This window comes from Camelus bactrianus, chromosome 17 (genome assembly GCF_048773025.1).
Source record: "Camelus bactrianus isolate YW-2024 breed Bactrian camel chromosome 17, ASM4877302v1, whole genome shotgun sequence".
In the NCBI taxonomy this organism is placed as follows: Eukaryota; Metazoa; Chordata; class Mammalia; order Artiodactyla; family Camelidae; genus Camelus; species Camelus bactrianus.
In genome coordinates this window covers 22,088,668-22,112,404 of record NC_133555.1, presented here as the reverse complement: position 1 = coordinate 22,112,404, position 23,737 = coordinate 22,088,668, and the positions used below count along the sequence as shown (strand labels likewise).

The following is a 23,737-nucleotide window of genomic DNA, read 5'->3' as shown; positions in this document are numbered from 1 at the left end:
AAGGAATTGGAGGTGCTCCTCCCTTTACTCTAGAGTGTTCCTGATGACAACTCCAGATGCCAACATTATTACCAATTGGAAAAGGGGGCAAACTCTAGACTTTCAGAGGACTCTATTCCTTAATTTTAAACCTGGAAAAGGTATGTTTAAAATGTTTCAGTGCTCTGGCTAGGAGGACAGCCTGTGACCAGAGCTGAGAAATTCTACTTAAAAGTGAGTTACTGTTGGGCAAATCATTGCTGATCTCAGTATATATGCTAGTTATGTTGTTAAGAGAACATGCCATCAACTGAAAATTCATTTAAAAATTAAAGAGATGTTACAGGTAAAGCTCTGAGCACAGAGCCTGGTTCAATGTAAATATTCAAAAAATGTTGCATATTCAAGTTCAGCCCAGATTACAGGTAAAAACCTTTAGGGATAGCCTTGAATCATATATAGGATATTATTGATTTATTCACTTATTGGTTCATCCATTAGTTCAACAAACACTTGACCCCTACTATGTGCCAGGTCCCAGTAAGTACCATTTGCTTGAAGGAGCAGGAAATATATTAAGATGGATAAAGCAGTTTCTGTCCTTAAAGGATCTCACTGCTTAGCGGAAGAGAAAAGAACTAAGGGAGTAATTACGTTCTGGTGAGATAAACGAGAAGTATAAAGCGTTATTAAGATGAGAAAGAGGGTTAAGATCATGAGCATTAAATCTGGGGCATTTCCTTGGTGCATGAAGACATCCTCTATCATTAGCCTTTTTAACAGGGGCAAAAAAAAAAAAAGAAATCTTACATTAAATGTGTATAATGATTCTATGACCTATTTCAGTTTCAGAAATATGAATATGTTAAGGAAAATGAGAGCTTGTCCAACAGCTGAGGAAAATAGTCATTGCAGGGAATAATTTACTCTGGGATTGTTAGGTGACACCACCCTGGGTTGGTGAGCTGGTGTAGGCCTGTGGATTAGAGCCCCAGAGGGTAATTTCAGCTAGGAAAGTTCTTCCATCAGATGGGACTCATTCCCAACTCATTGCCATGGCAGGGCTTGGATGCCAAGGAAAACCAGCATCACATTTTGGAGTGTAGGGCTCTGTTTGGGGCTTCCTCCATTGGCCTGTAGTATCATCATAGCTGTGGCAAGAATCCTTGGACTAAGAGGATGGGAAGTTACAAAGTCTTCACACCTTTTCTAATATGATTGAGAACTAGGCATTGACTTGGCTCCCTGCAAAATTCATCATGGTACCACATGCATCCTTCAGTTTGTAGCTTTCCATCCCTCTTAAGATAAACACCAAAACTTTTAACATGGTCTACAAGACCTGTGTGATCTAATCCTTAACCCCTTGATCCACGTCAGTCCAAGGGAGCAATTCCATGATCATTTTTAGTGTCCATGTGCCCGGATATCTTATATCATGTTATACCATTCTTGCTTTGTTTCAGTCATTCTGACTTTTTCTCTCCAGTCCTTATACTCAACTTGCTTTCCACTTGCTACAGGATCTCTGCACACATCTAAAAGGTCTTTCCTTCCACTTTTTGTCTAGATTATTTGGATCTCACTGCAAGAGCTTCATATCCTCCTGAAACCTTATCTAATCCTCCTGTTTGTGGGGTGAGGAATGGGGAAGTTTACTCTGCAGTTAATATCACAAGGGTTTTTTAATTTTTATATTTTTCACTATGACGTCTCTAGAAGAGTCATTTCCTGGTCCCATTTCTTCTTGATTCTTTTTCTTGGAAATTCTTATTTCTCTATCTCGGGTCTCTGGTGCAAGTTACTTCTTTTTTCTAGGTCACCCTCTTCAGAAGCTTTTGGAGACATTTTCTTCAAGAATTGGGTAGGTGATGAGAGGAAGGACAGTATTGAAAATGATAGTAATGGATATTTATGGCCCTGGGTGTCAGCCTTGTCTACAGGTGACCACCATGCATGAGACAAACGGCTCCCCACCCTACACACTATCAACAAGGAGCTTCTGGATCCTAAAAAATTCCTCCTGCTTAGACTTCCTTGATCCCTGTGGCCAGAGGGATTTTTTTTCTAACTGGCCAAGCTGGGTTTCCTAGCCAACCACTAAGGTAAGGAGAGAGGATTACCCTGCCTTTCATTAAGTTGGGGGGCCCATCCCTAGAGCAAGGAGTAAAGCAAATCTGATGCTATGGCTGCTCCCCAATGGCAGATGGGTGGGATCATCAATGTTAAGGACACAAAACCCAAGTCCATGGCAGCCACGCTCTTTTCAGGCATCTCATTAATCAAATCTCATGGGCAAGTTTACTCATGACACTGCTCAGCTTTGACATTAGTGCTTATCTCAGACATGAGAGGAAGCAAATTAACATCTTTTACTTCGAGTTCTTTTATTCTTGGCCACAGCATTTGCAGGGATTAAAAGCCTATACTCTACTAATTCCTAGTGCTAATTTCTAATGATGTAAGGATCTCATAGGGGGAATACACATGCTATTAAGTTTGTGGAACTGCATTCAGCATCATACCCAGAAGCCTTCTCACCATAAGATGACTGATTAGATTTATCAGCTCCTTTTAAGAACCCATCACTTCTAGCCTGCAGACATATGAAACTCTGCCTGCTCACACCTACTCCAAAAGCTACTTTCCAAGGATGGTTCAATCTCATCCTGCCAACTATAGGATTAGCAAAGTGAGAAGCTCTTTTGTTTGTTTTTTGTTTTAAGTTAAGAATACCAGTGAAAGGGATTTGCATACCCAGAGGAGAAGGTGAGAGTTCTTTAATGCCCATCACAATCATCTGGATTTGATAAACACAAATTCCTGGCCTCCACTCCCATAATTTCTGATTTATTAGGTCAAGGGTGGGGCTCAGGAATTTGCATTGCTGACAAGTTCCTATGTGCTGCTGCTGCAGGGCTCAGGCTTTGAGAACCACTGAACTATCATGATCCTATTTGAAAATTTGGGATAGAGATAGAATTTACCCAAAGCTTATGGTCCCTTTTGAAAGTATGACCCTACATTTATAAACACTATTATGAGTTCAATCCAGGAGAGCAATTCCATGATCATTTTTATGTCTAAGTACCTACATATTTTCTTCCTTGTGCCTGTAATTAGAACCTAAAACTGCCCCTTCCTTCCTTGAACAATTGGAATTCTCCTATGTCCCCCTCCTAGTGTCTAGTTAACCATGGCTGGATTGAAGAGCTCACCCTGGGAACTGACCAAGCTCCTGGGGGATCCTAATAATCATTCTGGCAGCATCCAGTGAGCAGAGTGGGCTACAGTTTGGCTGGCACATGGCTAATGGGTCACATTATGGTGGTGAAACCTCACACCACCCCTGTGGAGTGGTATTAATAATACTCCTATCTTCTGATGAAGGAACAGAGCCTGAGAAGATGGTAAGTGGCTCCCTCTCTTTACCAAGCAAGAATTCAGTCCAGGCCAGTCTGACCCCAAGCCTAAGCTCTCAACAACCCAGTTACCCTATTAGATGAAACTACAAGAGAAAAGTAAACTCTGGCGAATCTTTCCACAAAGATCTGAAAAGCCCTCTTCTTCCCTCTCAGATTCCAAATATATGCACTCAGTATTCCCCCCTAATCTAAAGAAAGCAGTGAAAGGGCTGTGATTCCTGAATACCTATTAATCAGAGAGAAGCAAAAAAATCCCTACCGCAGCATGTTACTATCATACCAGTGTCGCTAGAGAGAAGTTACACCATCCATTACTTTGATGGGTGCCGCGGGGAGGATAAGGATGAGATCAGCCCCGAACTGATCCAGAAATTACTGGCAAATACAGCTGTGGCGGGTGTGTTTGGTACTTTTTTCCAACCTTTGACAGAGAATAAATAGCATATGACAGTAAGCAGTTATCTGTTTGAATATGCAACTCAAAAAGCCTTACCAAGGGAAAAAGAAAGTCAATGAGGAATTGAAAGAGAAGAAAGAGTAAGTGCTGTATTTCTCTGCTACTTAGACTTTCCCACTATTGTGTCATATTTCTAGTTCCTGAAGTGACTGCCACTAAAATTATTTCAAACCTTCTGACCCCAGGTTTGTTCCTAGGCATTGAAAAAACCACCCTAGGTTTGTCTGTCTGCACTGATAAAAGGTAATTTTTTTTGCTTTTGTTTTTACCTTCAAATAACTGTAGACATTGGCATGAAATTGAGCTAAAACTGAACCTTGGCTAAGAGTGTTTATAAACAATCAGGCAAGAATGACAAGGGCTTGGTAGTTTTTCTCTACGTTGCTCCTGTAGAAGGTTGTATGTTTAGATATGCTCTGCCTCCTGCAGTTCTGTGTGGGTTTGGACTTGACTCCCATGGCTTTTGTATTTATTATTTTAAAAACACTAGCCCCAATAAGTCTTCCTGTTCAACATGGGTTTCCAGTAAATGGCAAGACACCTTAAATCTGTCTGCAGTTTTTGAACAGACCAGCCCTAAGACTTTACATTAACCCTGGGTGGGCATTCATTGAAGGGCTCACTGTCATGTTTATTTACTCAGTTCAAAGGTAGGAGGAGGTTGCCTGCCAGCCGGGGAATGAATACAGATGCTACAATGGTGAGCACTTGAAAGCTAGTGTAAGCTAAATGGTTGGGCTTGGAGGAAGCTGGCTGGAACCATAACTCAGCCAAGGTCAGAGGGGAGTGCTATTATTATTGCATTAACATGATCGCCATCAGTATTATTTCCCAAGTTATACTTTAAGGGGTCCAATGCACTTTCAAGTCTGTAACCAAGAGATAGATAACTTATCTTCTGTCCAGCAGTCACTAGAAATGTCCAAGGCAGATTTCAGCCCCTCTAGCTGTAAATTCAGTTTTGATCTCCAGTGGTTATTCTGCACTCATTCATGTGGTATACTTAGGATTTACCTTTAAACTTCGATGCATGGAGGGTAAAGCCACAATTGGTGTTTGTATGTATGCAGGTGGCTCATAGCTTTGATGTTCACTGTGGAGATTTAAAAAAATATATTTTTCAATGTCATTTTGATATAGGTGGTCCCACTCTGCTGGCGTATAAGGTATAAAGACTCAACAGAAATTCCTCATTCTACCACTGCTGAGGGAGTGGGATTTTTCCTCCTCGCCTTGTGCTCTTGGACTTGGTTGTTCTTAGACAAATTCTTCCTGGAATAATGTTGAGTATCAGAGGAGGATGGAAGTAAAATACCTGATGCACAGTCAGTCATCAATGCATTGCAGTTTCCTCTGACTCTTACAAGTCAGCTATGTCTTCAATTCTTTGCTCTTAGAAGGTATAGAATCCTTCCAATTTCATGCAATGAGTTTAGAGTGAGAAGGAGAGTTAAAATATACCCAGTTCCCACAGCTAGTGGGTTGACTTTCTTTTACTTACCCATTAAAAAATATGACACCTAGAGTCCACTAGATCGGGAGCTTCTTGAAGTCAAGTGATGTTCCAGACCCATTTCTGTGTCCTTGTCACCTAGCAAGAGTGCTTGGCTCATAGATGTTTATTAAATGATTGTTAAATTAAGTTGCCCCATTTCTGCATAGTTCTAAGCACCTGGGTGAGGGTAGGATGATATAATAAGATACAATATAATCAAATCATTGAGTGTTAGAAAGGATATTGTTTTAAAGATGAGGAGGGAGGTATGGAGAGGTGATGTGGCTTAACGTCACAGAGTCAGAACTACTGGCTTCAGGTCACACCATCCCAATATGAGGCTCTGCCCACCACAACCTTCACTTACAGCCAAGAATTACCCTTAAAAGTCATATGTTACCTAAATGTTTACATTCTAACCTCCAGGACCCCAGAATATGACCTTTTTTGGAGAGAGGGTCTTTACAGAGGTACTCAAGTTAAAATGAGGTCACTTGGGGAGAGGGGCCTGAATCCAGTTTGACTGGTGTCCTTACAAAAATGGGAGATTTGAATGCAGAGACATACATGGAAGGAAGATGATGTGAACAGACATAGGTGGAAGACGGTCTTCTACAGGCCAAGGAAAGAGGCCTGGACCAGATCCTTCTCTCACAGCCCTCAGAAGGAACCACCCTGCCAAGCCCTTGGTATTGGACCCCTAGTCTCCACAACCGTGTGACAGTAACTTTCTGTTGTTTACGCCACGCAGTCTGTGGTTCTTTGTTATGGCAGCCACAGGTTTTGGCATTAGTTTTCTAGGGCTGTATAAAGAATGCCACAGACCGGGTGTTTGAAACAGCAGAAGTGCACTCTCACAGCTCTGGAGACTAGATGTGCAAAGTCAAGATGTCAGCAGCAGTGGTTTCCTTCTAGCGCTTAGAGGGAAGGGTCTATTCCAGGTCCCTCTCCTGGGCTTACAGACGGCTATCTTCACATCCACGTGGTGTTCTCCCTGGGTCTCCATGTCTTAAACCTTTCTATGTTATGAAGTAAGGACAGCTGTTTAATTTTCTGTCTCTCCTGAGGCAAATCTAAAGTGATATTAAGTGTTCTCAGGTTTGCCTCTTTGTACTTGTCACAGTCTTTCATTTACTATGTAAAGTTTACAGCATCATTTTTATTTCCTCTTTCCCTGTCTCAGTATCTTCCCTTCTCTCGTTACTCACTTCTGAAGCGGTCCCAGTTCTCTTTCATCTGATTCCTTCTCCCCAAGTCCTATCTCCACATCCTGTGTATTGGTTTTCTGTTGCTGTATCACAAAACACCACGAACTTACTGTCTTAACATTCATTGGTTAGCTCACAGTTCTATAGATCAGAAGTCTCAGAGAGGTCCTCTACTTAGGGTCTTGCAAGGCTGAAATCAAGGTGCTAGCCAGACTGGGGTCTTATCTGGAGACTCTAGGAAGAATCTACTTCCAAGGTCTTCCAGTTGTTAGAAGAATCCAGTTTTTTGCAGCTGTGGGACCAAGATCACTTTTTTCTTGCCGGCTGCCATCTGGGGATTTACTCTGACTCCTAGAGGTCGCTGCCAGGCCCTTTCCATGTGACTTCCTCCACCTTCCACGCCAGCAGCACACTCTCTTGCATCCAATCCTTTTCACACTTTATCTGACCTTCCCTTCTGCCACCAGCTGAAGAAAACTTGCTGCTTTTGAAGAACTGGTGTGATTAGGTTAGGCCCTTCTAGATAACTTCCCTATTTCAAAGGAAACTGATCAGTAACTTTAAGCACATCTACAAAATCCCTTTTATCTTGTAATCATAGGAGGGTGAGGATCACGGGGGCCACCTTAGAATTTTCCTACCAAACCCTGCTACTCAGTCAAAGAAGAAAAAGTAGAGAAGAGACAAATAAAACTTATTCATCTCATCCATTTGTTGGCAATGAGGGCATTCCAAAGTAAGATGGCATTTAAAATCTTAGGACAAGGTTAGGAAAAAAAAGTGTTCCTGTAAGGAAGGCCATGTTCTTTGATCCAAGTTACTTATCGATCACGATTGTAAGAGTAGCTGTCATTTATTAAAAGCCTTCTGTGGGTCCATCACTTTTGAAGCCATCATTGCATTGCTGGCATTATTTTGAGTTTTAACCATGATTCTCCAAAATGAGTTGCATCAAAGAGGAAACTGAGACACTGAGTTTAATAACTTGCACAGGTACTAGTGATGGAGCCAAAATTCAAACCCACATCTGGAAAGTACAAGTCCTGTTTTTTTTCCAGAACCACATGCTTTCTTCTTACCAGGAAAGCCCACAGACCATGTGTGGAATTATGTATGTACAGGACAGCAGTAAAAATCCAGCCTGCCTAATAGGGTGATTCAGAGAGCATTTTCTTATAAAATTAAAGGGATTCCATAAATGCCACCTGAAGCAGGCACCCCAGAATCTGGAATTGCGGAGATTACACCTTCTTACGAAAGTATGCTGAAGTGAAAAAGTCTGATGGTAAGGAAAAACTCAAGAAGGATGATGGTAAAAAAAAAAAAAAAAAAAAAAAAAAAAAAGGAGACAGAATAGCATACTGGGCTAATATTTCTCCTTTTCGCTGGGGGAAGAACAATTCAGTTTTTAGACAAAAAAGGTTTTAGAAGACAGACATGTAATTGAACAAACTATACTAAGGCTGGACAGCAACACTCTCTTTGATGTCCTGTTTCCCTGCTTGAACTCTGATTTATCATTTGGTGTCTATCCTTCAATAAGATGCTTTGTCTAGGAAATTAAACTTACTTCTAATATAAGATGCGTTCTCCCTCCTTTTATCTCTTCTTTGTTAAGTCAGTCAATCAGTAAACACTGAGTGAGCACCAGCTTCGTTCTGTACATTTGTTCAGCATGGAAGATAAGACATCGTCTCTGTCCTCCAAGAGCTCCCAGCAAGTCAAATGACTGCTGTTCATATTTTTCACCAGTTGACACGCAAAACAAGAAAGTAAGATGGAGGTGACTAGTGGTGGCACTCAGAAATGTGGGCAGAACCAGTGGAAACTGGGCAGGCAAAGAGTCGTCTTTGAGAATTATTTCCAAGGCTAATCTAACACAGTATCTAATAGAATTTTCTATGATGAAAGAAATGATTTAGACCTGAACTGCCTAAAATGGGAGCCATCTGATTCTTGAGCACTGAAAAATGTGACTAGTGTGACTGAGGAACTGAATTTTAAATTTTATTTAATCTTAATTACTTAAAATACAGATAGTTACATGTAGTGAGTGGACAGGGAAAGAACTGTACACATATCTGAAGCTCTTCGTTCTATCAATTGTTTTGAAAGCTTTACTGATTTCCTAGTTCTTGACTTCTACATGTATTTTATCCAATATCTAGATTATTTCCTCCTGTAAATTAATCCTCTGAGATTAGTTTCTAGTATCAATGTAAACATACTGCAAAGCAAACAATTTTTCGAGGTGGAATCACAAAGCAAAACAATGTATTTTTAAACAAACTGAAGAAGGTTATCAGCCGATGAAGCATACCAGGGAATGGAAAATAATTACTTGGATCACGTTATTTTAATCCCATGTCTGGGTGTTCTAAGCAGATTCACCTCTTGTCATTTGAAGCAAGTTGCCAACGTTTGCCCTTCTGTCCTTTGAGGAAACATGCCAAATATGCTTTCATTTCATCCTGTTTAGACAGTTGTTTTAATGCCCTTTTCTGATGTTATCCCTGAACACGCAATTAACAGACTTCTGCTAAGATGCCAGCTGCAGTGAGAATTGTCTGCCTGTCACTTGTAGGCTGCTTCAACCCTGGCTCACGTACATTCTTGGCAATCAGATTCTTTAACGACTTTAAGCTGTTCCATCCTGACAATAAACTCTATGGAATTTCAGTCCAACCATTTTTTTCTTTTTTGGGCAAGTTTACCTCTTCTGTTCTTAGCCTCCGCCAAGCCTGCCATGCCACTCTTAATAAGGCTGTGAAGGTTTTATGGGGTTTTGACCATTTTGCCTCTCTCTGAGCATTTTGATGCCAAAGATATCAGACATACATTCCCTTTTTCTTTCAGCCAATGGCTTGCCCTTGCTGGCTGCTTTATTAACTGGGTGTGCGTCATTGGGAAGAAGCTCTGAGATTTTCTAGCACGATAAGGTGGACTATAATATTGAGGGTATTGTTGCAGATTCCAGCCACAGTCCTCTCAGATTCGGCAGCCTAATAAGAATGGGTCCTTTGGGCAGGGCAGTAACTCCAGCACGTGGTCCCTTCTCTCTCAGGGTCAAAGGAACAATAGTTGAGCTTAATGAGGATTTCTGAAAGAACTGTGGGCTCTCCAATGCCACTTTAAAGTAGCTTCCTTTTTAAAGATACTCATGTAACATGTTATTTTACAAAATCTGAAATATAGGAATGTACAATGAAGATAATGACATATAAATCTCCTCCCTATTCCATTTTCAGGCTCTGATGATGGAGAAATAATTACATATATAACATGCCAAAGAAGCACATTAGATAAAGACAATGTCAACATTTGAGATTTGCCAGAGTTAAAACCATCTCAATGTTCATTTATAGGAGGACTGGTTAAATGAATTATAGAACATCCCTATAATGGAATAATTTGCAATCATTTGAAAAGGCGGCACAGACTTCTAAGTACTGATGTTGAGTGAGATTTAAGATGAATTAAAGAGGGAAAACCAAAGTGTAGAACAGTGTGTTTAGTTTGCTTCTACTTGTGTCCTCAAAAGACTACTCAAGAAACTGTGGAAAAGTGGTTATTTGAAGGAGATAGACTTGTTTTATTTTGTATTCCGTTTGGACTGTGATTTTTTTTTTGCAACCAGGAGCATGTTTTAATTTTTCCAGTGAAAATCACTTAATAAAAACATAACAAAAATCATCTGTAAGTCCACCACTCAAAAAATGTGTTAATATTTTGGAGTATATTCTTTGGGGCTTTGCTTTAGCTCATATATGGCATATGTCAGATAGTGAAGTAGAGCCATTTTCTCATTTGTTTTTTTCCCAAAGAAAAATCTCTCATGTTAATAAAACATCTCTATCTTTTTTGTTTTGTTTTCATGAACTTTGTTGACAATAAAATGGACCCATTTTAAGTGCATAGTGTGTTGACAATACAGATAAAAGAGTACCATTTTTTAACAGCTGCATGGAACTGCTCCGTACTCACTAGTGACTTCTTTCTGGCCATGGGGATGAACTAATTCAGGGATAGGTTAATGAACCAAGTCAGCCCAAATGGAACCATTCCTGGAATTTCTGGTGGAAATACCATACTTTATTGCCAATTTCACACAGATGAATGTTTAAAATGTTTCAAATTTTGAACTGTTATAAATAATGCTGAGATAAATGAACACGTTTGTAGCCAAGTCATTGCACTCGTCCTTAGTTACAGTATTTCTTAGCATAAGTTTCTAGAAGTAGAGATTCTGGGAAGAAGGATAGAAATGATATCGCTAAATTTCCCTCAAGAGAGAGGATGCCAATTTATACTCTCCACTCTTCAACTGTCTCTCTCTCTCTCTCTTTTTTTTTTTAACCTCTAACCATTACTTCTGTCACCTTTGAAAATGCAACCAGATATATATTGGAGCACAGCCTACTAGTTGACCAAGTAGCTACAGAAGGTTGAAATACATTTGAAGAAACTATGATTTCCCAGAAGGGAGGTCTGTTTTACAAAGCAGGGTTGGATGGCTCCCACCTCTGGGCTCAAGAATTGTTTGCTCTGCTTGGAGTTTGCTTTCCCCATTGGTAGGACTGGTCCTTTCTTCTCTCCCAGGTGGCTGGTGCTCAGCTGTCACCTCCTCAGTGAGCCTTCCCTGCCCAGCCAGGTTCATCTGCATCCCTTGTACCTCTTCCTTGCTTTATTTTTCTCCGTAACACTTACCCACCTACTAATGATGTTCCTGTTTCATTTATTCTGTCTCTCCGTGCTAAAATACAACCTTCATATGAGTGTGGATTACTGTTTTGTTAACTGTTGTATGTGTACCAAGCACAGAATAAGGCCTCCAAGAATTTGCCAAATGAATGGGTCATACTTGACAGCATATAAGGCATGTGACACACACTATCACTCGATCATCACAACATCCTGTATGATGAAAAGGGCTGCTTCCATCCCCCATCTTCCAGATGAGGAAACTGAGTCATCAAGGGACCAAGTGACCTCTTCAAGATCGTGCATTTTGTGACTCCAAGTCTAGCTTTCTTTTCATCTCACTTGGCCTCTCTCTAAGCACGCGTTACAGGCTCTGTCTTTCTTCAAGGAAGTTGTCATATTCCCTCATAAGAAACAGTACAGGTTGTAACAGGTGGGCCAGGAACTCGGTGGAATAAATGGCTGAGAGAAGACCCGAATTCTAATGCCGCCTCGGCCAGTGCATCACACATGCAGCATCAGTCAACACTCCTTCTCCCTGTGGGCCTCACTCTCCTCCTTTATCAAATGAGGTGGCCAGACCAGATGGTCCGAGGCCTCTTCCAGCTTTACGATTCCATGGCCCTAAAGGGAGATATCCACCATGGATAAATAGATCTGTTGTCCATCAGAGGTGGCCAACCCTACTGCATTTAAATTCATGGACCCAAATTGTCTCCAATCCATCTTTGGCTCTAAAAAGTCTTCAGTGCAAGAAAGTGGGTCATCACCTGTATTTTTGCTTATTGCAAGAGAAGGTATCAGGATGAGGTACCAGCTAAACTGACGGCAGAAAATCCCCTTCTTGGAATGGGGAATCCCATGCTTTAGTAAGTTCTAACGTTCTGTCCTAGGTACCTGGTTTGAGTGTGTAAACATTTTTTTCTATTACTCAGGATACTTTTAGTCACAAGAGCTAGAAATCTGACTTGAAACAACTTGGGCAAAAATGGGAGTTTACTGCCTCATAATCCTGAAAATTTCAGAGGGATGTTAAGCTCCATTTGGGGCTGGATCAGGGCCCCAAGCAAAGCCATTAGAACTCCACTGCTCCCAACTTCTATGTTATCCTCTCAGCTCACCTAAATCTTCCAAGGATTTCCATCAAAAGTGCCAGGAAGGGTTCTAACTGGCCTTAGTCAGAGATCCCATTCCTCTGAGATAGGCTCTGTGGTTGGGGAGATGGAAGACACAGACCTGCAAGGCCCAAATCATGCATCCACCCCCGGGTCACAGTGCTTGGTCTTCTCTCATCCAAACCGTATGAACTGAGAGAGGAGAAGGGAGCTTCTCTCTATGAAAATAAAGGCACTCACACTGGAAGAAAAGCGGGTGTGGACTTGGCAGGCAAAAAAGAACAAAAGTTCACTGTCTTCTTGCCAACCCCACTTTTCCTTCCTTCTACCTCTCCAAACAGCTGCAGGATATGGATTCTGTTCTTGTGGTGGTAGTTGAGGAATTAGAGCATTTTAAAGTTCATTTGGTTGTGAACCACTGGGGGAGGGATGGGGAATCCCTCACTCTCCAGAAGGTCCCTGGAGATACCCAGGGCTATTCAGACAAACCGGCACATTGTCACTACTTTAGAGAAACAGCCAGAAGTGCTGGCCTCGGAGCTGCCCAGACTTGCTGGAAATGTTGCAGGATGCAAGGGACAGAGATATGTCTTAGCAAGATTTGGGCGGGGTCAGGTGGCTGATGGCCCTCATGTGCGGGCCCAAGGAATGGGACGCAACAGACCCTGCCAGCATTCTGGGAGCTGGAAGGCTTACCAGTTATAATCTGGAATCTTTAGAAGAGCCAGTTACTCAGGGCGTAAAGATTTGAGGCAAAGAAATTTCCAGTGTCCTTGTTTCCCCGTCAAAGGACACAAAAAGTTAAGCTGTAAACTAACTCATCGGTCCCCTACCCACCATAATCCAAAGACAACTTTAAGCATTTTAGAAAATAGTAGCATTTTAGAAAATATTTCCTGTCATGTCTTAGGGAGAATGGACCGACTGCAGAAGGGTAAAGTAGTCACAGAAGACTGACTGACTGGACCTGTTCCATTCCTTTACACAATCATGTATGTTCCCAACCGCCATCCCAATCATGCATGCACACCCCAGGCCCTGGGTCAGGCACTGGGGATGCAGGGATGAAAGACTCAGTCCTTGTCTACCAGGTGTTCATGGTCTCATAGTAGGGTCTTGAGAGACTAAAGCTTATGATGAGGAGTTGGCAAATGACAGCTCATGGGCCAAATCTAGCCCACCATCTGTTTTGGTCAGTACAGTTTTACTGGAACATAGACTGGCTCATTTGTGTTGCCTTTCCTGCTTCAGTGGCAGGATGGAGTGGCCCAAAATATTTACTATCTGGATATTTAGAGAAAGTTTTCCAAACCCTGACACAGACCATAGTAACTATCCCAGAGACCAGGGTGGTGGTGGGGTCTGGGGAGGCAGCCCAGGGGAGGCTATACCAGAGCTGAGACACAAGGAATGCACAGGAGACAAGCAAACGAGGCTGAGAAGTCAGGGGAGGCCAAGGCAGGAGGACTCCTTGTTCCCAGACAAGGTGATACGAGACAACACGGCGAGTCCTGGTGTAACTGGGGTGTGTGGATCTGCAAGAGCAGCCAGATCGGAGATGGACGCTGTGGCCATGTTATGACTACGCAGAAGCCAGGGGTTAAGCAGGGCAGGAGCTGGACAGGTTTGCTTTTTTGGAAGCTCCCTATGCGGTAGTGTAGCAGATGGGATGAGAGAGGACTGCTTCCTTTCTCTCCACTGCCTCTTCCTCCACCTCTCAAAATATTCAGCCCCTTGGAAGCAAGTCAGTATGCATGTGCAAAACCATCTAGTCTTCGCTCTGGTGGCCTTGAGATACTCATTGCCCCTCTGTTCTGGGACCACCTGGTCTTTCTCCACCCGGGCTGCCTTCTCCCGCAGTGTCATGTAGGACGGAGCAGGGAAAGCGGGAGGCTTAAGAGGCCACTTCCCCCCTTGGCAGTGGCAGCCCCCTCAGCCTCCAGAAAGAAATGTGAGTGGCAGTAACCGGATCAACAGTTTAATAGCAACCGAAGAACTGGGCCCAGTGCGAGGAATCTCATTGTCCTTGGCTCAAAGTGACTTTCCTTTCTATACATTATGATGCAGCAAGGCCCCTGGGGATGCAGGGAAATACAAGGGATTGATTTTGCCTGGCAGGAGGGTCAGGCTGCAAGGAGCACTTTTAATAGTCACTCTATGAAAAAGATGTGGGGAAAAAAAAAGAAGTAGATCAGAGCTGGGGTGGGATGAAGTTAAGGGGAGGCAGACAGGAAAGAATACGTGTTTCCTGTTTATTTCTGAAGGTGAGAACTACCTTTACAAAGTAATTAATGCGACCTAATTTCAAGTTGAAATTAGATTATTCCTTAACATATTTTTAGCCTCTTAGGACCTAAGATTATGAACACCAGTGTTACTAGATACGATTTATTGTGGAAAAGATCAGACCTTTCTTTCTTTTCACTTTGACTTAAAGTGAACAGATTTTTCTTTTTTGTGTGTTTATTAAAAGTTAACTACTGATTCCAATAACTACTTATACATATTTATAGTCTTTTTAAACAGGAGTGGATGCCATCAACTACATTTTTATGATTTTAATTTTCTCTTCAGTGACTGTATAACCTTTAGTATCCTGCTCATTAAACTTTGCTTACCCTAATACATAAATATACACACATACAAATATATAGAGAGAAATATATATACACAAATATATATATTTATATATATGGCTTTATTTCCTCTTCTTTAGTTAAAAAAAAAACCCACAAAATATTCTTGCTAGAGCCATATTTTTGCTCCCTTTACTTACACAGTTACTAAATTTTAAATTTACTGAAAAATTTCCAGACTTAAATTTGTGAAAATTCCTTCTTTGAGACTTTTAAATCCTCATCTCCCCAGACAGAGATCTCAAAGACCTAAGCTTCTAGTTCCAGGCAGGCTTTTGCAGCCAAGTCTGATGTAGACAGGTATGTAGCACCTTCCTGTCTCGCCTTCTCTCCCTCTTAGGTACAAGCCAGGCCTTGCATCCAGCTACCTGGTTCTGATCACACCTGTCCACTGTCCAGTAAGAACCAAGGTATTAGCCAACATGGATATGAACCCGCTCCTGGAGATGAAAGATGATCTAGGTTCCAAGAAATGGGCATTCAGAGGAGATGGAATCATAGTCTGCTACATACCTGGCTGACACATGAGATCAAGATTTGTTATTCACTAAGCCTGTTTCCATAGTGCTGCTGGGAGTATCACTGCCCGAGCAGACGCTGAGAAAGGGAAGGTACTTCTAGACATTCTCAATTATACACCCAGAAGTTGGTGCGCAGTGGCGGGAATAACTACACAGAGCAGATCAGCAAAAGTCCTTCAGAGATGACTCTAGAGTACATTGCCCCACTGCTTTGATATTCCCATTTAGACTTCACTTAATAAACTTGCATTTCCTGTGCTTTTTATTCACTAAGCAGCTGGAAGTGTAGGGAAGCAATTCAAATATAAACAAAATGGTTCTGAGAAAATGTATGCGTGTGTGAACCAATCTCAGCCCTCAATTGAGGCACCTTGTCTGATCCCTTTCCCCTCTCCCTTCCTTCTTCCTCTCCTCTTCCTCTGTACTCGTTGAGGGTCAGTGGGCTCTAAGGAGAGGTCTAGCAAGTACTTTGTCATTTACCATAGTGAATGAAATAATGGTGTTACTGTTGAACAGACTTAAGAACTCAGGTTCTGAAATGACACATTCAGAAGCCCAAATCCCAGTTCCCTTGTGTACAATCTCAGTGAAACTTGGGCAAGTGATCTCCCCTCTCTGAGTCTGACATTGATCATCTATAGCCTGGTGGTCCTGACTTCACAGAGTTGCTGAGACGATTCAATCAGATAACACACAAGAAGGGTTCAGCCCTGGGCCTGGGCATTGCAATTCTAATCCGAAAATCAAATAACTTGCATACAACAATACTCACTCTAATGAGGTGAACATGTTTACACAACTCTGGGCACTGTTTCTGGCACCAATATCGCCAACTGCTCTTTCCATCCCTTCATCAAATGTGTGCGGACCACCTCTCATGTCTCAGTCATGGTGAATGGCAGCAGACAGGAGGCAAACAAGAATGGCTGGTGGGCTAGGTGGGCTAGGAAAGGAAATGAGGGAACAGAAGTAGACTGTGGCCCAAGTTCTAATTCAATAAACATTTACTAAGCTCACACCGTACCCCAGGTATTATAATAATAGTGGGTGAAAAGTCAAGGAGGACACAGATACGGTCTCTGCCCCCAAAGACTGAACTCTTATAATTAGGATTTAGGAAAGATATAAAGTGTAGGGAGGATATTTGTATATAGAAAGAAAAGCCAGAAAAAAAAAAAAAAAAAACAAAACCTAGGCTAGAGCAGATGGACATGGAAGCACAGAAATTACATCCGGTTAGACATCAGGTCTTGCTTCTAAACGGTCCTGCCTGGAATGTTCTCTCTGTCACCTTGGCCTGGTTAAACACCACCCAATATCCACCTTCAGTCTCACACCCTCTGAGAAATCTCTGAGCATCATCGAAGGCAGACAGAAGGGATCTCTCTCTCTCTCCCTTAAGTGTTAATACATCGTCTGTATAGGATTCCTATGGCACTTAGTATAAACTGCTTTGCTTATTTATATTGGCTGTCTATGCTGATCAAATTTCACTTGAATACGTCTGTAATGACTCCCTGCTTCTTGAGGGATGTCAGCCACACAGCTGAACCAAAGAATCAGACAGCATTTGCCTACCCGAACTACCATGTGCTTACAAACACAGCTGTATATAAATTATGAAATCAAGAACTATTTACCTTTTCTTCCCAACTCATTACTTCTACATGATTTTGATGGAGACCAAACAAGGGAACTTCAACACGACACCAGGAGGTGCAGCTGTGTTTCTAAATGCTGCATGAGGCTTGAATAATTCAGAGTTTACATTAAATATCGCTCAGTATTAACAAGGTGCAGAATAAACTGTTTACTGATGAAGCCCACGCCTTCCGATAGGATGAACTCTTCTTGGTAGCTTACATTTTTACACTGGCAAAGCAAGCGGTCACAGCCAACACGCTCGGGGGCCCAGAGGCCGTTTATCTTTCTAAGAAGCCAGGTACAGCCCGACATCTGAAACTGTTCAAATACTGTCCAGAGACTGGCCAAGCGTTTGGCTTCTGCCAGGGGGACTAGAATCTCAGCTCTCATATATGCAAACACGAAGGACATCTGTTTTCATCTTCTTTACCAGGAAAATAAATGTTGTGTACTCTTCTAAGAGGATCTTTTAAGGCCATTGATTTCCCTTGACTTCAAATGGAAGGTGTAGAGAGGGACCAGTGGTATTTAAAAACTGGGTCCATCTTGTGAGTAAATGGGCTTAAGGCCATGTGCTAAAGTTACGAGGCATTAGTAGGAATTCCCAGATTCTAATCTAGGAGTCGAACTGGGTCAAAGGAGACTGGCCATGTCTGATGAGCAAAGAGCGTCTCAGCAGATGTGCGCCTGTGTCCAGAAAAGAGCATTTTGTTGTGATCTTTTGTGGACTTTACCCTCGTAGACTTGGATGGACCATTAACTAATTTAGAGACAGCTAAAAACCCACACAGGCAGTGTAACTTTTACTTCTCTTGGGTTTTGATTTTGTTCCCCCCCCGCCCCCGCCCCTTTTGATTTAGCAAGCTATAGGCAAAAGGTTCTAGAATGTACGCCCAGTCTCTTAAGCTACCCTGGTGGCGTTTACCTATAACTGAAAATTGCTATAAATCCTTCTTAATCTTTTTGCTGGTGAATTGCTAGAAAATGCTGGAATACTTTTTTTTGGCCTGGCCCCAGCTCCATTTAAAATGCCAGACACAGCAGGGCTGAATTTGTTCATGTTCACTTGAGGACAAGGAGGCAGAGGAAGTTGTGTAAGGGCTTTGGAAATGGATGTGGTGAGGGGGTGGGACCAGGGGAGGGCCACAGCAAATCCCTAACAAAAGGTAATTTATTTGTTCCACCAACTATGCCTTTCAGGAAGAGGCCATTTCTAACTGGCAGCAAGTTACAACGGAGGAGAGATTGCAAAGATAGGAAATCGCTTTGTGTTTCTAATTCAGTGAACTTGGAGCATCTAATCTGACTGTTGAATTCAGCAAGGAACAACTAACCCACCTATCCAAAGTGAAGATAACTGAAGGGGAAAAAAACAGGATGAAGATGATATAAAAACTGTATTCAAAAGAGAGTGATATAATGCAGAGGAAATAAATTAGACCTTTATCTCACGCCATATATAAAAATCAAATCAAAATGGACTGAAAACTTAAATATAAGACTTGAAATCATTAAACTATTAGAAGAAAACACAGGGAAAAAAACTCCTTGACACTAGTCTCAGCAATGATTATTTTGGGGGCCCCAAACAGCATAGGCAACAAAAGAAATAACAGACAAATGGGCTGCATCAAACTAAAAAGCTTCTGAACGGCAAAGGAAACAATTAACAGAATGAGGAGACAACCTATGGAATGGGAGAACATATCTGAAAACCATATACATTATAAGGGGTTAATATCCAAAATATATAAGGAAATCGAACAACTCAATAGCAAGAAAACACATAACCCAAACGGAGAAATGGAGAAAAGACCTGAAAAGACATTTCTCACAAGAAGGCATACAAATGGCCAGCAGATACATGAAAGGCAATGAACAACACTAATCATCAGAGAAATGCAAATCAAAACCACAATGAGGTATCACATCACACCTATTAGAATGGCTATTATCAAAAAGACAAAAGATAACCAGTGTGGTGAGGATGTGGAGAAAAGGGAATCATTGTACACTGTTGGTGGGAATGTAAATTAGTGCAGCCACTATGGAAAACAGTATGGAGATACTTCAAAAAAATTATAAATAGAACTACCATATGATCTGGCAACCCTACTTCTGGGTATAGACATGAAAGAAATGAAATCAGTATCTCTAAGAGACATCTGCATTCCCATGTTCACTGCAGCATTATTCACAACAACCAAGATACGGAAACAACTCAAGTGCCTTTTGATGAATGAATGGATAAAGAAGATGTGGTATATATAATACTTTGGAATATTATTCAGGCACAAGAAAGAAGGAAATCCTACCATTTGTGATAACATGGATGGACCTGAAGGATAATATGCTAAGTGAAATAAGCCAGACACAGAAAGACAAATACTGTATGATGTCATTTATATGTGGAATCTGGAAAAAAAAAATGTTCAAACTCATAGAAGCAGAGAGTAGAACTGGTTACTTGGGGCTGGGAGGGGTAGGGGAAGTGGGGAGATGTTGGTCAGAAGGTATAAATTTGCAATTATGTTGGATGAATAAGTCTAGACATCTAATGTAGAAGAATGATGACTATACTTAGTAATAATACTGAATCGAACAATGGAAATAAGCTGCGAGGACAGATTCATGTGCACTCATCACACACACAAAAATGGTAGCTGTATGAGGAGACACGTTAACTAGCTGAACAGTAATAATCATTTCACAATGTATATGCATACTACATTATACTGTACACTGTAAACATATACAATTTTTATTAAAAATTTTTAAAGGGACTGATATGGGATATAAAGAACATTTAAGTGAAATTCATATATTTATGTGTATCTATGTATCTATATAAATATACATATAAATTTTCTTAAAGACCTAGAGACATATCTGCAGTCTGCTACCTACCAGCTTCTAGCTGAATACATGTAACTACTGTCACCCTGAGTAAGTTATATAATCTCTCTGGATTTCGGTTTCCAGAACTCTAATAATGCCAACCTCATAGAGCTTGCAATTAATCACTGTGTGTACTAGGCCTGTTATACACCACGTGCCTATCAATGAATAGCTTTAGAAACTGTATTAGGCATTTTAATATTATGGATGGCAAATAGGTTTAATTTCTAGTGTCAGCTCTGAGTAATTCAGTATGGCCACCTGGACTGCTATGTCCAGAATGACTGTGAGACTGTGACTAGGCTTGGCAGAAAAGAGTAGTGTGATCAATTATTGATGTCTGCTCCTGGCCCCAAATGAGGGAGTGTATTTTCAATCCTGAGTCTAGTGAAAAGGTCACAATATGTCAGGAGACCTGGTCTTTCTGTCTCCAATTAGCTGGATAACCTAGGAACATCTTTTATTCCCTCTGGGTCTCATTTTCCCCAATGTAAAATGAATAAGCAGAATTTTATGGGCCCTTAGGTCTCTGAGTCTGACTATTCTGATTTTAATCTAGAAAATATTGTTTCTGGTTCACAGGTGTGGAATGCTAATACATTAAAAAAAAAAGCATCTTGCATTAAGTACACTTACATATGAGAAATTGTTCTATGGCCCTGTTTAGAAGAACATGCACCATTACCTAAGTGAAATGGTGTGGAGGTCTGCAAATGAAGTGATATTCGAGGTGTCCTCTTACCTGCAGTGTGCTCCTATTTCTTCCAAAATCTCTCTCTGGGCCTCAGTTTCATCACCTGGAAAAATGGAAGAAAAATTATGACTGTACCCTCCTGATTCTCTGAAATGTGAAGCAAAGGAAGGAGGACATGTTTCCTCAGTGCTTTGAACTTGTCAGAAGGCAGACCTTCTGTGACTCTAAAGTACGAGCATTCACAGAAAAATGTGGCCCAGAAATTGCCCCCTTGATATGATGCACATTAATATCCATTTGATGTACTACAGCTTTATTACAACAGAGTAATGCTTCCAGAAGGAAAAAGAGATTGGTTTTTAAAAAACCCAGACTTTTATCATTTTCCCTTTAAGTTGAGCTTCCCTTTTCCTTAGTGTAAATCCTAGAGTCTCCAAGGTTAAAAACATGATCAAAGCTGAAAGAAGCTTGGTGTCGAAGTAGTCCTCTTGCCAAAAATGGCCTCCACAGGAGTATACAGACATCTGCTACTTAATATACTTAAAACCAACTTGCTGTGGAAAAGATGCAAAAATGAGTCCACATGAAGTTGAAATACCTCGGCTCCATAACGCCTTAAGACAACTGATTCTATGCCAAATTCTGTTCCTGTGGACAAAGCCAGAATTTGAAAGATGTCCCATTATCCCCCAAAGCCAACATTCATAAGAATAACTAAATCAACAATGGGAAAAAAAAAAAGCCCCAACTCTCACCTCAGACATGCTTCTAGGACAGAGAAGATGAGCCAAACTAGGTAAAGAGAATGAATGTGCTTCCTGATCACGATGAATCAACAACTTTAGCATGGAAATTGAAGAAGATAGAATTTCTACCATTTACTCCACCCAACTATATTTTGTTCTTTGACTCTTAATGGCAGATCCTGGGTAGTGATGATGAAAGCAACAGTAACGACTATTGCAACGAGCTTTGAGAAGGGAACTCCTTCTGTCTGTTTCAACTGAGGTCTCAATATGACAGATTCAAAAGAACAAGGTAAGTAAGACAAGTGTGTATATGCAGATTTTTAAAGAAAATGCCCAATAAACTGGTCTAGCACTCTTGACAGGCTGCCCTCCACCCACACCCCAGGCCCACTTTTGAGGTTACTGAAAGAGGCCAGAGTGTGGAGAATGAGATTTGTGGGAACAGATTAGTGAGGAGGTCTTTTGGGTAAGAGTGCCTACATCCTGTGTGACTTCACATTTTGTTCTTGTTTTTTTCTGGCGGGGGTGAGGGGTGAGGGGCAGGGGTTCTATCATCTAACCCAGAGTCAGGAAACTACAATCTGCAGGTCAGATCTGGTCTACCGCCTGGTTTTATGTGGCCATGAGTTCATCACGGTCTTGGCATTTGTAAAATGTAAAATGTGTGTGTGGGCGGGGCAGGGGTGGAATATCTTGTGACCCATGAAAATTCACTGTAATTCAAATTTCCGTGTCCACAAATAAAATGCTGTTGAACACAGCCACTCCACTTATGTCAGTATCAGCATCCATGGCTGCTGTGGTGCTCTGATGGAGAGTCCATCTTCACAGAAGTTTGCTGACCTCTAGTTTAACCACACATCTGATGGAAAGAGGTTTCAAGACACACTTGGAGGACTGTGACATGTGTCCCCTGTGTTGGGGTGACTTAGATAACCAATGTCTCATTAAGGAGTGAAAAATGCTGACTAAAGGCACTGTGGCCCGGGGACTGCTTCCTTTCAGGGAAACCAAAGGCCAGAGAAGGGTCCCAGCTGCTCCGGTGCTAGCTCTGGGAGAATGCTGCTGGGCTGCCACAGGCCTGCATTTCCAGAGCATGCTGGGGAATGGATACATAAGCAATTCCCAAGGATAAGATATGGGACCCATGACAGAGGGCTGGTGCGGGCTCCTGGCTGCCTGGGAAGGACCTCAGTAACTCCAGAAGAGTTGGAGGTACCCCACTGGAGGCCTACCCATTAAGGAAGCAGTCACAAGACACCACCTGGAATAGCTGTGCTTTGCTTTTCTGCTAGTTCAGAAGTTGCCTGGCCAAGTATGAGCCTTTCTATCCTGCTATGAGACCACAGTTCACAAGAGAAGGTGACAGGGAAGGTGAGAGGCGACAAAAGCTAGCCACACCCTATCCATTCTCTCCAGCTTTCTTGACGTTACCTCCACCAATTCAAGTATAAAGAGACAATGATAAACAGAAACAGAGTTAAGTGTTATTAATGCCAGGAACCAGGCATATACAACTTTCCACTTACACAATTTACCAAGTAGCTCCAATTCACCAGAGCTCTATATCCATACTCTCATTTAATTGTTACAACACCTCTATGAGATTGGTATTAATACACCCATTTTATAGGTGATGAAACCAAGGTTCAGAGAGCTTGAATGATATACCCAAGGTCTCATGCCAGTGAGTGGCAGAGCCAGGATTTAGTCTACAGGATGCTCCAATGTACACTCTCTTCATTGCATCCATGGAGCTTTCATCTTAGAAATGATAGTTCTGGTGCTGTATCTGTGTGTAGAGCCCGTATACCCCAAGTGTTCTCCAGGTACTTTTGTTGTTAAGAAATAAGCATTTACTCAGGTTAACTTAAGAGATGAGGGTTTATCTCAATGTTCACAGCAGCACTATTTACAATAGCCAAGACATGAAAGTGACCTAAATGTCTATCGACAGATGAATAAAGAATACATGATATATATCTACCTCTATCTCTATCTATATATAGATATATCACAATGGAATATTACTTGGCCAGAAAAAAAGAATGAGATAATGCCATCTACAGCAACATGGATTGAGCTAGAGATTTTCATTCTAAGTGAACTAAGTCAGATGGAAAAAGACAAGTATCATATGATATCATTCATATGTAGAATCTTAAAAAATGATACAAATGAACTTATTTAGAAAATAGAAACTCACAGAAATAGA

The 23,737-nt window shown here is 41.4% G+C and overlaps 1 long non-coding RNA gene across 22 annotated transcripts in view; it reads left to right on the top strand.

Annotated features, from left to right (window-relative positions):
* The window catches only part of LOC123615963 (uncharacterized), a 330,500-nt gene that overhangs the window by 53,299 nt on the left and 253,464 nt on the right, over positions 1-23,737 (top strand). For 19 of the 22 annotated variants that reach the window (XR_006723795.2, XR_006723800.2, XR_012499908.1 and 16 more), the window contains one exon: positions 18,382-21,811. This is a non-coding gene — a long non-coding RNA (uncharacterized LOC123615963). The remainder of the gene's footprint in view (positions 1-18,381; positions 21,812-23,737) is intronic. The other 3 variants (XR_012499910.1, XR_012499915.1, XR_012499917.1) reach the window with 3 other exon arrangements.